This window comes from Rhagoletis zephyria, unplaced genomic scaffold (assembly GCF_001687245.7).
Source record: "Rhagoletis zephyria isolate East Lansing unplaced genomic scaffold, Rhagoletis_zephyria_1.1 Rzeph_scaffold_00520, whole genome shotgun sequence".
NCBI classification, from domain to species: domain Eukaryota; kingdom Metazoa; phylum Arthropoda; class Insecta; order Diptera; family Tephritidae; genus Rhagoletis; species Rhagoletis zephyria.
In genome coordinates, this window is record NW_016157604.1 from 1 (window position 1) to 15,473 (window position 15,473).

A 15,473-nucleotide genomic window follows, 5' to 3' on the forward strand; every position below is an offset into this window, starting at 1 on the left:
ATTATCGATATATGTCTCTATCAATATTTCCGATACTATTAACCATAAACCGCAATCGAAACAATTGCCAGTATCAATATCGATATTGCTATCAATGTATTAAATCAATACTAGTATCGCCCAGTGTGCGAAGTTCAACCAGATCACTTTTTCATACGCTTTTATATTTTGCTTGTGATGTTTTTAAGGTCCATCAGCATCTCTTGTTCGTCTAAGTCACTGATATTGTTAGGTGGGGTTATATACCCTCTCGCACAGTGGTCGGAGAAACCATGCTATACGCGAAGAAGTAATATCTTAAAACTGTGACAAATTAACCGAAATAAAGCTATTCTTATTCAGAAATGTCCAACGAACTTAAAACTGATAAGTGCTTACAATAATATCTGCTGAGAAAGCCGTTAAATCCGTTTAATTCAACGGATTCTATCGTGGTGCGCTCTAACAGTTATGAGTTGATAACTTTCTTAACAATTTTTTATGGAAACGTTCAATTATAACAGTAATTGCTGGTTTGATCTTAATTCTTAAACATGCAAAATGATGATTTCATATGAGATATTACATAATAAATCTGGGTTGCTAAATTATGAACACCTTAATAACACGGCTTATTTTTCAAGAAATATTTTCTTCAAAAAGGTATAACTAATTTGTAGGGCCGAGGGTCAAAAATCCAATAACTTATCCAATATGGCGTCGAAGAATTATACAAATTACTGAATTTTCGTGAAATTTGCTATTTAGCGGTTCTCAAGTTCGCTAATAAAAATTTCAAACAAAAATCCAGTATGGCGTCCGAAATTTCCAAACATTCATACCTGAAGAAGTTCATTTAAAAATGAGAAAACTGTAGTTTTGGAAATGACGAATTTCGTATGAAATAAAAAAAAAAACTTAAAAAAACTGTTGGGGCCTAGATCAAATTGTTTGGGCTGAGCATATATCAAACGCCCCCAACTATCCCTAATTTATAAATATAATTACTGTTATTATTTCATAATTTATTCATAAATTCATTTTAGATATGTTTCCTCGTATATTATAAAATTTTGCTAAACAAACATTTTGTATTACTCAACTGAAAATGACAGTTGATTGGACAGTTGTCAACCGAAAAAGTTTGAATGTGATACATAACTCGAGATCAGTGAGCCTTAAAACATAGTACGTTAAATTCGTGGGAAATTTTCCTTATTAATAGAGAAATTGACAGCCCCTTCGACAGTCATAAACTCTGAAGGTTTTAATTTGACACGCAATTCGTGATTAGCGTGTCTAAAAGCCTGTTCAGTGGCATTTTTAAAAAGATTGTCTTATTTTTAGAAAAATTCGTAGTTCATTCGACAGCTGTCAACTGTCAGGGTTTCAATTTGACACAAAATTCGTGATCAGCATGTCTTAAAACCTTATAAGTGGCATTTTTAAAAATACTGTCTTATTTTAGAAAAATTCACAGTCCATTTGGCAGCTGTCAACTGTCAAGGTTTTAATTTGGCATGAAATTCGTGATCAGCATATCAAAAAAGGTAATCAGTGGTATATTCAAAAAGAAAATAATTCTTAATTTGAGAGAAATTGGCAGTTGATTTTACAGCTCTCAACTGCTAAACTATAAATTGTATCGCATATTCGGATTTAGCATTACAACAATACTGCGATCCCGCAGTAGTATTATAATCGTAACAGCCTTTCTAATTTTTCGCATAAAACATGGCTTCTCCGACCACTGTGCTTCGGTTAAATAATATTAAAATTCATAGGAACAGAACGCAGACTTAGATTTGTATGGGAATTCGATTTCGTTAACAATATATAAGATGACAGGTTGCTTCTCTAACTAATATTTGGGTTGAACTTTTACCAATCAGGACTTTAAATATATATATATTTTTTTTAATATTTTGGTCAAGGTGGCTCTTAGAGAGTTAAAAGCTAAATTCGGCACAGCTACACCAACTCCTTTTTCTTTTAATATAAGTTTCAGTAAAATCAATGGGGATTAATAATAATAATAAATCGACGCTTACAATGTTAGTGTTTGGCCGAACTTCTCTTCCGATTCGTGGCGTGCGCCTTGATGTTGTCACACAAAGAGGAGGGACCTACAGTTTTACGCCGACTCCGAACGGCGAATGTATTTTTATGAGAAGCTGTTTTTCATGGCAGAAATACATTCGGAGGTTTGCCATTGCCCGCCGAGGGGCGACCGCTGTTAAGAAAAAACCTTTTCTTCTATATTTTTGCGATGTTGCTTTGACCAGGGATTGAACCCAGGCCCGGCGGAGTGTAAGCGCGCACTGCTTACCGCTACACCACAGCGGCCGCCAATGGGGATTAAGTACCTCAAAAGCGTACCGCAAAAATAATGTTTGCGTATTAATATATAAGCTTATAGTTATCATCAATATCCAATCTGCCTTTTTGCGTTTTTCAAGAGTGTATTAAAATGGAAAAACATGGCAGCACTGGAAAGTTTTCGGCGTTTTTCATCTCTACTATCTATTTCAGAACGACAGTAGATGTTGTAGAGTGGTGCAATTTAGGCTCATTCACGACTTACGCAATGAGGCCGATTATGTATCGGTCAAATCGTTCAAGCCGACAATAGATCGATAGTTACGGTGTATACGCCTCCTCCTTACAATATTACTTTTAAACGCTTAGAGAGAACACCACCTTATTTATTTATTTTATTTATTTGTTTTTATTCCTAGCATATACCGATGAACTCTCAGTATACAAAAAGGCCTGTGAAAAGCACGGGTCCGAAACGCAGCATTTGTAATCGACTGAAACTCTATTTGATATAACATTTTGGAATTACGGCATTCCTCTTTACCATTTCCTTTCACTTACGGTTCAAAACGAGTAATCATTCGATTACGGAGGTCGGTATTCGGCCACTCAATTTTTACTTTGAAAACATTAAAATTGGAGAGTTTAAGCTGCATTGGTGTCACGTGTCGTCCTTTCATTTTCTTTCCTCCTTGCGGAGCTCTTCATAAATAACGCAGAATTCGTAGTGAAATGATGTCCAGTTTCTATTCTTTATGGTAGCTGCTCCAATTTTGGGTGTCAACTATTAACTTCCTATAGAAATCACCTCGCCAAGTGCAGAACTGGTTTTATAACACATACCAAAAAGCGTTCTGGGTTATAAGTCAGAATTAGAGATGTTTAAATTTAACATCAATCAATCGACTATTTACAATTTATTTTCATTTGAAAATACGAGCGTTTTTACGTCTGGTAGAAGGATTCCCAACCTATCATGGAAGATTTTGAAAAATATTTGAAATCAGTAAGATGGTCGCCATAGTTAGTAATGGGTACTTTTACTAGGTATGACGCACGTTCGATTCCTGTGGGGCTGGGCAGTGGAAAACCTGCATTCCTGCCTTGAAAAGGCCTATTTTTTTTTTTTANTTCGATTCCTGTGGGGCTGGGCAGTGGAAAACCTGCATTCCTGCCTTGAATAGGCCTATTTTTTTTATATTTTTATTTCGAACTGCTATCAGTCAGAGTACATTTTATACAAATTTTTATAGGGATCGTTATCTTTGTGGCGTATACATGCATGACTTCCTTTGACTGCTTATCAATGCTCAAGAGGGGCAGGGAATCCTGACAAATTTTGAATGAATATGTTCGAAACTTACATATTTATGTATACTTCTGCAGGGTTTTACCTATTAATTTTTTAATAAATCATCTATATAAATTTATTAGGAAACATTCAACTCTACACCTATTTATAAAAAAAAAAATATTAACATTTGATGATGGCCATTTTTTGTTTTTTTTTTTTGTTTGAGTACTGAAATTTTAATTATTATTTTTTCCACTCATGAGCTCGACTTGAAAGCCAAAAGTTGAAAGTAATTATTTGGTTGGAGGTTCACTCGATTCGAAATGACCTTCAGAGTGAGAAGGCGAACGTGAACAATGCTATAAGCGCGAGAAAGACAGTTATAAGAAGATATGAAGAGGAGCGCAAATTCAGTAAAGAGAACTACTCCATACAAACGTACATAAATATAATTGCAAGAGAGCACCTACATACATACGTGCTACGTGTGTTAATGCACATACATATGGTCATTAGGGTATTTACATACATATATGTAAGAAAATCGATCATTTTTTCATGTTAACTATATTTTATAGATCCGCCAAAATCCCCAGAAAGTGCTAAGGGGGACCAATAAAAAATCTTTAGTATTAAAAAATGGTTAAATAAACAATTGGATATCATTATTGGAAGTCTCCCAGAACCAGACAGAGTTCTCTGATCGAAAATATCGATTTTCAAGCATTCTACACCATATCTATGAAAAGTTGTTTTTCCCCCTTTATAAAATACATGAAAAACTTTAAGCACTTTGAGCACTCTCTAAATATTTTTGATTTCAAAATAAAAAATAGGGTATACTTATTTTTTCGGAATAGAACAATCCTGGGGGGTGGCGGCATTAAACTTCCGACTTTACTCTTTTTTTTTTGATCACCCTAATGGGCATACATATTGTACAACCATATATATGTACTTACAAACATATGCACATAATGAACAAAAAAAAAAACATTACTTTAGTATATAAATTCGATCGGTCGGAAGCGAACAGTTAGGCATTGAGCCGCCAGGCAGCAGCCAGCAGTAAAGTTGCAATCGTTCAGATCGAACTCTCAATAAAGCACATACATACATATGTACGTATGAAAAGTAAAATCCGGCAAGACAAGTTTTATTGTAAATGAGACAAAAACGTAAACTTCGATTTTTTCGGGGTTTTGATAAATTTGTATACAAATACATATGGGCGAACATGCATATCCATATCGTCGTTTAAAGTACAAAAACGAGTATCGTCATTCTGCAAAACCGCGTAACTGACATTTGATGCCAAAAATTTGGATTTCCTCACATAAGCACTTGGCTTAATCCTTAATCCATTCGTTCTGAAATATACTAGCCAGAAATGCGATTGCTTTATAAAAAAGAGAACCATTTTGAAATATGATGAGTGTTTTTACTCTCTAGGAAATAATTATTTATGCAACCTCACATAAGCAGTTTTGCATTATATTGATATGCGGTTTTGCATTTTGTTGATACGCGGTTTTGTAATTTAAACGGCGATATGTTTACATGCATACATACAGAATTTTGACCGAAAGCAGTAGCTTATGCAGAAGATTGTCGGTGTTATGAAATAAAATCGGGCAATGCAAATTAATTTTTTATATTGTTGTTAAGCTTTAACTGTGCTTGTAGTTAATTTGTTAAGCTGCCGGAACCAAAAGATTTCTCACAAGATAAACCTTCAGGATATTTGTAGCGGTTTAATACGTATGCTGTTTTGAGGGCGGCGTATTCAAGGCTAGGTAATGAAGATTCGCTTAATTGAGGACTCGAGCCACTTGGGACCACTTGGCGCAACGGATCGTAATCAATATGAGTAAAACAATTTAAATAAGCATTTGAACATTATTTTACGATTTTGAAAATTCTTTTTATAAATAAAAGTACCAGCTTGACCGAGCTTTGGAGCTCGGAGTGCATATACTCTTTAAAGTTTTCAAGATTTGGATAGCTTAAAAAAATATTTTGGAAATAAATAAAAAAAAATGGATTTCGACATCTATTAAGTAAATTCCTTACTCTACAATTTAGGTGGCAACCCAATTCCGAAATACGCTGGAATGAATGGTAGATATCTTGAGCGTATATGTACTTTGTATACATAAAAAAAAAAATTTGATTGAAATTAACAAAATAAAAATATGTATTACATAGAAGCGTGGCAACCCTGAATGAAAATATTTTCTGACCAAAGTTCTCAACGAGACCTTTCATTTGATATCCATGTTGCCATGTTTTAGATAAATTGTGTAGAATCGAAAATAAGTGGCAACCTTACACTATTATCCTAAGAGATAATAATTTTTTATATAGGGCAGGCATTGTTTAAGAACCTTCGCTTGGTACCCATGAATAGTAATATTTTACCTTTTTTTCTAAACAAAAAAAAATTAAATAAATATGCAATTCAAAATAGGAGGCAACCCTATTAAAAATATTTTTTAATTAGGGATCTTTAAAATACCTTCCATTTGATACCCGTATTATGATGTTTTAATTAATTTGTAACTAATTTCGAATAGGTGGCAACCATATACGAGTCTTTTCGGAGATAATGCCTATTCAGATAAGCTTAAAATCCAAAACATTATCTGTGTACAAAATTTCATCAAAATCGCTAGAGCTGTTTCCGAGAACCCTATAGATATATGTATATATATTCATATACAAGAATTGCTCGTTTAATGTAATAAGATAAGTAAAAAAAAAATTTAACAAACATGTGCACTAAAATAAAAAATAGATCAAGGCGTTTGTTAAGGTCACTATAAGCTAAACGGTAAGTGTACTAATTTTCTTTGGATATATGTATGTACCAGGGTTGTTGCTAATATTCGTATTCGTATTCGCAACCGCGGAGCTTTCGCATCAATTTTAACATTCGCATTCGCATTCGCAATAATCAATGCGGATTCGCAAAAGACCGAATATTGAGAGACCGAAAATAACAGTTAATTTTTCGAGTTGAACTTGGCTAAATATGTTTTATTCCGGAATAAAAGTCCTTTCCGGATAATAAACAAAGTAGTGTTGGAAAACTATCGACAGTACAAAATATTCGATATTATTGAACATTTTCTAACATATGTATATTGACTTATAATACTAATACCTAGTTTCACCAATCTTTTTTTAGATGTATCAAACTTAGTATTTAGAATAGTATAAATTCCCAAAAAAAAAATAGTGTTATTTCAAATTATAACAGTCTGATAAAATTAAAATTATAATTTTATGGCTATAGATCTCATCGCCTGTAAATTAGTTCGTTTCTTCTTCTTGTCGGACAACATTAGTCGAGATCTTGGTTCTCAGATAAACAATTTCGCAACTAGAAAAACCATAGATTATTTGTATAAACAAAAAAGTTAACAACATATAACTTGTGTTAAAACAACTAGGAAGTAAACAGTTCATTTCATTTTAATTGAACGACTTTTTTACCTTAAAACTGTAAAAATTATTTTAAAACTAAAAGAAATTANAAACCATAGATTATTTGTATAAACAAAAAAGTTAACAACATATAACTTGTGTTAAAACAACTAGGAAGTAAACAGTACATTTCATTTTAATTGAACGACTTTTTTACCTTAAAACTGTAAAAATTATTTTAAAACTAAAAGAAATTATTTTTTTTTAAGAAATTATATAGCCAGCCTTTAAGTCAGTTATTAAAATCCAGTTGCTTTTTACCATGAACCTGCTATAAAACTATCGATAGTGTTTAGAAAAATTCGATAGTGGCGGCAAAATAAAACCATCGATTGTTCTCTATCACTAAAACGAACTGCTTATCCAAATTAAATAAGTTTGGTATCAAATGAAAGAGGCCTGAACTAGCTTTAAAACTGAAATATCTAAACCGAGGAAAGCCACCTACTGAAAAATATTTCAATACAAAATTTTAATTAATTACCATAGAACAAACCTTGGGTCAGGTATATGATTTTCTTTAGTATTCAATTATAAAAAAAAAATATATATAAATAGAGGCGGTAACCTTCGTTCGTTATTTCAGTCCTCTTTCATATGATATCAAAATTGTTTAATTTGGATAAGCGGTTTGTTAATTATCCGGGAAGGAATAAAAAATATTAGGTCAAGTTTAACTCGTAAAATAATAACTGTTATTTTCGGTCCCTGGAATATGGTGCAAGAGCACTGATAAAACGTATATCTGTCCAATCACAGAAGAAGGGATTAAAAATGAATTACAAAATCTAAAATCGTAAATCACTGATGACGTTACAGGCTCTCCAAATTCAGAACCAACCAAAAGAATGAGAATGGAGAATTCTTTAGAAAACAACGGTGTTTAAACAACGATCTTGCCATGCTGCCTGATTGTGAAGGTGAAAGTCAGGAAAAATACATCGTACATTTGCGGCCCCGATACAATTCTCAAAAAGGAATTAAAAAAAATATATATACATATATGTAACTGAAAGTCCTCTCAACTGGTGCTGTGTCAATCGAAAAGAATTTAAAATTTTGTCAAGTTTCAAGTTTTTCAAGTTTGTCACCCCGAGCGAATAGTTACTTAGTGGCGCAGGTTTGATTTACAACCCTTTAAAAAGTTTTTATTAAATACAATGTTCCAATTTTTAAATTCAAGTACTAAAAAAAAAAACATTTATTAAAAATTCCGCATTCGCATTCGCATCCGCGGATGTCTAAAATTCCACATTTACAACATCCCTAGTATGTACATATGTACCTAAATATGTTCATTTCATTATTAATTATACTTTCCATCTAGCTTTTAGTAACCTTTGGAGAGGCCTTGACTTATTTTATTTTGTTTATTTAGGTGCACATCTTATATAAAAGCTTATTTTAAACATTTTATTACACACTTTATTTTATTTTCAAATTTTTACTTAAATTTTTAACCAACTTAAAAAAAGGAGGAGGTTATCAATTCATCGGAGTATATTTTTTTATGTACATATGTTACCGCATAACTTCGGACCATCTTAACCGATTTCTTTTCAGTTAAATTTTTAAGCGAGTTCAAAAAAGGAGGAGGTTATCAATTCGTCGGAATACTTTTTTTAATGTATGTTACCGCATTACTTTAGACCACCTTAACCGATTTCTATAAAGATGGTACCTCAGAGGTTGTCCCATACTAATTTGGTTTAGATGCGATCATTTTGTCATGAAGAAAATAACGGCACTTTAAAATTTTTATATGGGAATTTAAGTCGGCTTTGCTTTTCGCTTAAAAATTACTTAAGTGCTAACGAATAAACAAAATTTTTTACACGATTCCAATTTAAGTCCGTAATACATATCTATATATTCTGAAAATGAACAAAATCGGATCATAAATAGATACCGATTTTCAAGTTATATCGGCCCCGCGCGCGCGACACCTTTCCAATGGAGGAGTTATTTCTTTTCATGCAAGTAATATACACTCCCAGTACAGCCCAATAAAATCAGGATTTTAGAATATCTCGACACCTGCATTAATTCATCGTTCATATTGCATTATCGGGTTATGAGCTCAATTTGTAGTTTCAAGTCTCCAGCTCATCGAGTAGTTGGTTAAAAATCAATTGCAAAATTTGATTACAGACACCGGGGTGGAACTAAATAAAAGCTTGTAAAAACTTCTGCCGTTCGAAGGTGGTGTAAAACTTAAGGTCACTCCATTTTGTGTGGCAACACTCAAGAAGTTTGAGCGATGATGCTTCCACTGTTTGAGCCGAAACCATTTCCCGCGCAATTTATTTAGGTTTGAAGACCGAGAAATATGGCGGATACACAGTGTGAGAAAACACGAAAAAGCTGGCCATATATAGTAAAAATTAACCCAGAGGCTTCAAATTTGGAACACAAGCTTCTTTAGTAAATATTATTATAAGATGTTAATATAAACAAAATCCGCATACAACTACGCCAAATTAGATATAATGGTATTTTTTTAAAACTCAAAGTGTTATATTTGGGAAGCTCAAGCAAGAAAAAAAGGTGATAGAACCTTCCAGAGCAGAGAACTCTTAGTATTTATCAAGTTTCTTCTTGGTTTGAGTGATAAACATCTGCATTTTTTTCATTTTCGCCCAAATATACGCTTACACAATATTTCGCTGTATACTACCGACAGTTCCTATTCTATATCGAATTTCTGGGTAAATCTGATGTCACTTTTGATATCTCCTCGGGCATGTCAATCGTATTTCCCAGAGAACATCAAAAGCTTAACACGCGATAGATTAAGTTGCGTATCGTATTCGTTGTTTTTACCTATTGTACATAGAGCAAATTCTTTATACTGAGATTAATCGCTTTACATAATACAAAGTACGATACCGGTAGCAATGGCTACTAGACCAGCCACTAGACACCAGACACCATACATAATAGGGCCATTAATCACTCGCAGCAACAGTAACATACAAATTCTCAAGAGTTTTTGATTATTAAAGGCCCGTAAATCTTTCGCAGAATCTTTCTCTCGAAAACTCCAAGAGTCGCTTCATCAGATGTTTTCATTGCCCATGCCTCCGCGTCTTACACCAGCACAGACATGTTAAGTGACTTATGGTCGGATTATGGCAACTTAACGTAACTTACGGCTCACTCTTAAAGACGGAAGCTCTCTCCAACCACAAACCCAACACCAAATTTGCGCTCCTTTACGTGGCAACTGTAGCAGACGTCGCAAAGCTACATGCTTTCCTTGGCATGCCCCGTCCATCGCATTTCTTGAATGGCGGTGATGTCAGCCTTAGTCTTCCCGAGGACATCAATCATCCGGGCAGAGACACCGTCCCTATTAAGGGTCCGGATATTCCAGGTGCATACCCTCGATTTTTGTTCTTTTTGTTCTTTTTCATTGGGCCGGGACCCAAACCCAGCGCACGCAAAATTTTACGCCTTCTCACTTTAGCTCGGGTGTTTGGTTGCTGCCCAGAGGATACGTGGATATAAATATCCGTTCACTGTGAGCTGCAATTTGAATCACTTCTGGCCGCTCCCAGGTGAATGGAAGATCACTTACGCGAACCTCTGCGCGCGAAACCATCCTCACTCAATATGGGTCGATCCAATTACGTAGAACTGACCGACATAGGAATGGCCTTTTGATTTGCTATTACCAAGGTAAAGTTCGACCCTACTACATACGAATTCATTTCCGCATTACTGCAATTAAATACATATACTTTATATAAAAGTAAGCCCATCTACTTCTTACTCTCATTTGAATAGCCAACAGCGTCATGATAAAGCTTAGATTTGAGTTTATCAAAGCAACATGTGCATTCGATGGTAAATGGGTCGTCAATGAAAGGTGCTATACTACTTAGTTGGTAAGCAAGGCTTGTATGCCTAACTAAACCCAGTCTAGCGAATTTCGTATCTCAAAAGGTATTTAATGCAAAACATAAAAAATAGGAGATAAAATGAAATAAATGAACGTTCGAGTTAGTTACCAAGGCGTAAAGTCAGAAGACAAAAAAAAAACTCAATCGACCGACCAAGTAACCAATTATTCGTTTGTCTTTTAGCCCGGTCGATCAGCCTACCGATCGCTGCTAACGGTCATAACTGCACACATAGCTCACAATCTGTGCTTCAACTAGTATTTTTTTTTTTTTTTTTTTTTTTGAAGGGGGTAACAATGCCAGAAACAGAAACAGCAGCTTACAACTTAAATTATTTAACTCAAATATGTAGATAGATACATGCTATGAGGTTTTTGTGCAAAAACACATACATACATACATACGTATGTAGGTGCGGGCATTCCAACCGACCAAACTTCGCAGTGCTTGGAAGATTTGTGGTAAACGAAAAATAAAGAAAGAAATATGTTAAAAACGATAACAATTACAAAAGTATTGCACCAATTACCCTAAAGCTGCATTCAAAATATAATTTAAAGCTTTATGCGAATGAGCGGGGCATGTATGTATGTATGTAAGAATGAAAAAATAAAATGAAATGCGAAAAAAACAAGTTTTCAAACTAAGACAATTCGAAGCAAAGCTCGATGAAAACACAAAAACAATTTACTTAATACATACAGCAAATAAAATAATAAAAGTGAAATAACAACTGAACAAGGAAATCGGTAACCAAACGACTAAATAGACGAACTGACAAAGAGCCAGTCAACGAGGTACGGGTTCGTATAGATATATATATGTATGTACATTACGGTGCCTCATCAACAAAAATAGCTGTTTTTTCCACCGGAAAAATATTAAGCTTTACGTCAGCTAGCCCGTTTTGAAAACGCCTTCAACAATATTATTAATTTGATTCCGTTTATAAAATGTCTAATCATTTTTATGAGGTGATTTTTGAAAAAAAAATAAATAAAATTAAAACTAATTTTATTTATTAAAAACTACATTTTTGAAGGTATTTTCAAATGGGTCTAGGTCACGCGATTCTTAATATTTCTTCCGAAATGTTTTGGAGGAAGTCTTAAAATACAATTAGGCTGTTCACACTTGCTTGGTTATTAGGTTGTCTGGTTAAAAATTGTTATTCTGTAGTGAATAAAATATATATCCACATAACCAGGCAAGTTTGAACAACCCCTCAATAAATTTTATAATTCCGATGGACAAACAGTACCGCTGTTTTTTATATGAAGTGGGAGGCACCCTAATGTACATACATGACACGTAAATACGAATGAATATGCTATGGAGTATTACGACTGACAGTCGCGCTGCTCTTACAATATACACATGTACATACATACATTGGCAGTTTCTATTCGTATAGCAACCGCTATTGTGGACTGGCGTTGGCTTTGGGGTTTTGGTTTAAGGTTGTGCCTCACATTTATGTATGAACATATTTATGGCAGTATTTTTTTTTTTTGTCAAAATGTGAATGTGAAAAGGGGACGAATTTGGATACGCGCATACAAATGCAACAATATTCACACGTACGATCGCACGCACATAGGCTTGTAACTCCATACTTTGTAAGTGACAAGTCCCCACAACAAGCTACCGGACATTCAAGCATAATCAAAAATTGGCGAATCGGTGCGGCTATCGCATGCATATTGAAAATGTTACCAATACAATGTAGTTTTCATGTATGTAATCTGATAGAGGTTTTGAGCGTCAAAAATTGTTTTCCTGAAGTTAAATTTTAAAGCTTACTACTCTAACCACCGTGTAATGCCTGCGAGCTTTGCAATAGTGAAACATAAAGCACAACATGTCGTACATATAATCTTAGTGGTACCTTAGACTGTATATAATCGAAAAGTAAGTGAAATGATACAGCGGGCCCGTTGGATTTTCCATGTCCTACACATAAGGAAACAATCGCTCCAACCCTGATTTAGCATTGAATATCCGCAACTTGTTGCAGAGGAAAAGGAAGGCCTTCTTCGAACTACTTTACCGCTTCTTCAAGAATGAAGGTGTCTGCTCACGTATTGGGGTTAAACATGGTGGAAGTGATGCATGGTCCCCAGGTTGCAGATTAAGCCTCAAGTAGAGCTGCGTCTGTGAGGTGTGCAGATGACACCACTGCGTATCGCTAGTGCCTTAGCTACTTGGGCCCCAACCTATTCCGAGTGCTGTATTGTGGCAAGTCTGAATAGTTTAGAGGCAACCAGTTAATTGCCTTGTACGTTGCCAACAACGTTTCTTTGTCTTTGCCCCAAGTTCTGCCGCCGAACTATTTGAGGACTTTGTTGTTTGTTTACTCTATTATACTTCAGACGATCAAAGGTCACCCAAGCATTTTCAGGTTATTCACTGCCGGAATTGGTACGCCGTCAAGGATAATACCCAACTACCCGAGGATTTCGTAGGAGGGCTACATACATTAGGGCGGGTCAATTTGTATGGGAGACTTTTTCGACTATGCGCGTATAGCACAGAACGTGTAATTCTAAGAAAATTTGTCGGAGAAACCATGGGGTCTAAAATCAATTTGGAGTTCGCCAAATTGCGAAAATAGATTTCTTAGCATTTTGCTGTAGTGTCGTTTTGTATAAAACATACTATAAGGAATATTTTGGTATGAGGAATCCATTTCTGCACTTATCTTCTTCTTAAAACTTCCATCAGAGGGCGCAAGAGTGAAAATTTGCCCATTTTCTTCGAAACCTAATTTCGCAATTTGGCAACTCTAAACTGATTGGAGACCCGCGGTTCCTTCGGCAAATTTGCTAAGAATTACACGTAGAATCGCTTTATGCTATACTCGCATAGTAAAAACAAACTGACCGGCCCTAGCATATGTACATACATACATACATATGAATTAAACACAAGCAAGAAAAAGACACCACCCTGTCGGACACAATGCTTTGATTTTTGGCAATTCTTTCTCTTCCGCAAAGTTCGACAAATGCATTATATGGAAAAATGGGCAACACCTTCAACATGTTGATTTTTTGGGTTAAAATTTAAAAAATGATTATTTTAAAACATCGATAATAGTAATTATGGTATTTGAAATGTCGAGTGCCCGTATCACGGCATGATCAGATGATTACTCGGTTCGAACCGAAAGAAATGAAATGGCATTTGATCATGGATTTCGCGATTCGGGCTCAGATCTATGCACTATGTGTTACTAGCGGCATTAACAAGGTTGCAAATTGTTCGGAAATTAAGATTTGCAGTGTCTGTAAGTGGAGCTGGAATTAAGATACTATGCTAAAGCATTTGGTATTGTGTCTCATACATAACCGTTAATTATGGTTTTGACGGGTCTGTGGCGAAAATTTTTATAGCGATGCCTATGGATGATGATGTCGATGGCAATGGTGAGGACCGTTAGTGCCACTGAGCAAAACCGCGATGCAAAAGCAGCCTTGCGCTGAAGATGGAAGTGAGGACAGACAAAAAGCACATAAGAAAAAAAAAACGAAAAAAGGGGGAGCGAGCGAATCAATCCAATCAAAGCAACCACACCACACAACCACATCAAAATGTATGTGAACACATACTATCATAAATGCATGGCCAAAAAGACCAACTAATCGACCGACAATCCGACGACGACGACGAGGAGCAACTGACTACTACAACTCATGTTATCCGGACTGGGTCGAATGTGCTATTGTTGTTAGTTTTGATTGCATATACTACTTGCACAGACGTTCCAACGAACGAACAAACAGACTTACGGCGGACGAATGAACGGATAGACGCCAGTTTTAACGTGTAGATGAATTGGTTTGTGAATGCTGCACTGTCGTCGTCGCCGTCGTTGCCGTCGTTGTCGCAGAGGCACAAACAATACTTTCACTTCTTTGCGTTTTTATTTCGAACAGTATTTCTTCTCTTATGCTATGTTTTATTTTATTTTTTATTATTTTATTTGTGAGCTTTTCATTTCATGCGCTTTATTTGCAACGCTATTGCTATATAATTTTACGTATATAAGTATATTATTATTTTTTATTTCAAATTCAGCGAATACAAATTATGCCTCGCGCATTCGACGAACGATATAGATACCATACCAAAAACCAGCAACAACTCAAATCATACATACATACATCAACACAGCAACAAGAGCACGGTTTTATTTTATTTCATTTACTTTTTGTGGTTTTTTTCAGATTCTGTCTCTGCCTACCAGTGATTTATACTTTTTTCCAATTCCCGATGAAATTGTATTTTTAGTATATTTTTTCCGCTCACTGCATTTTATTACATATCTTTATTACGTTTTCCTCTTCTCATTTGCCATTTATGGTTTCATTTGGCAAAATTCTTATTTATTGTAGGTATCTATCTGTATGTGCGAATATATTTAAATGAAAAAATTTATACGTTTCTTAACCCGTAAGAGCTGTGACCTCAAGAGATAATTACTT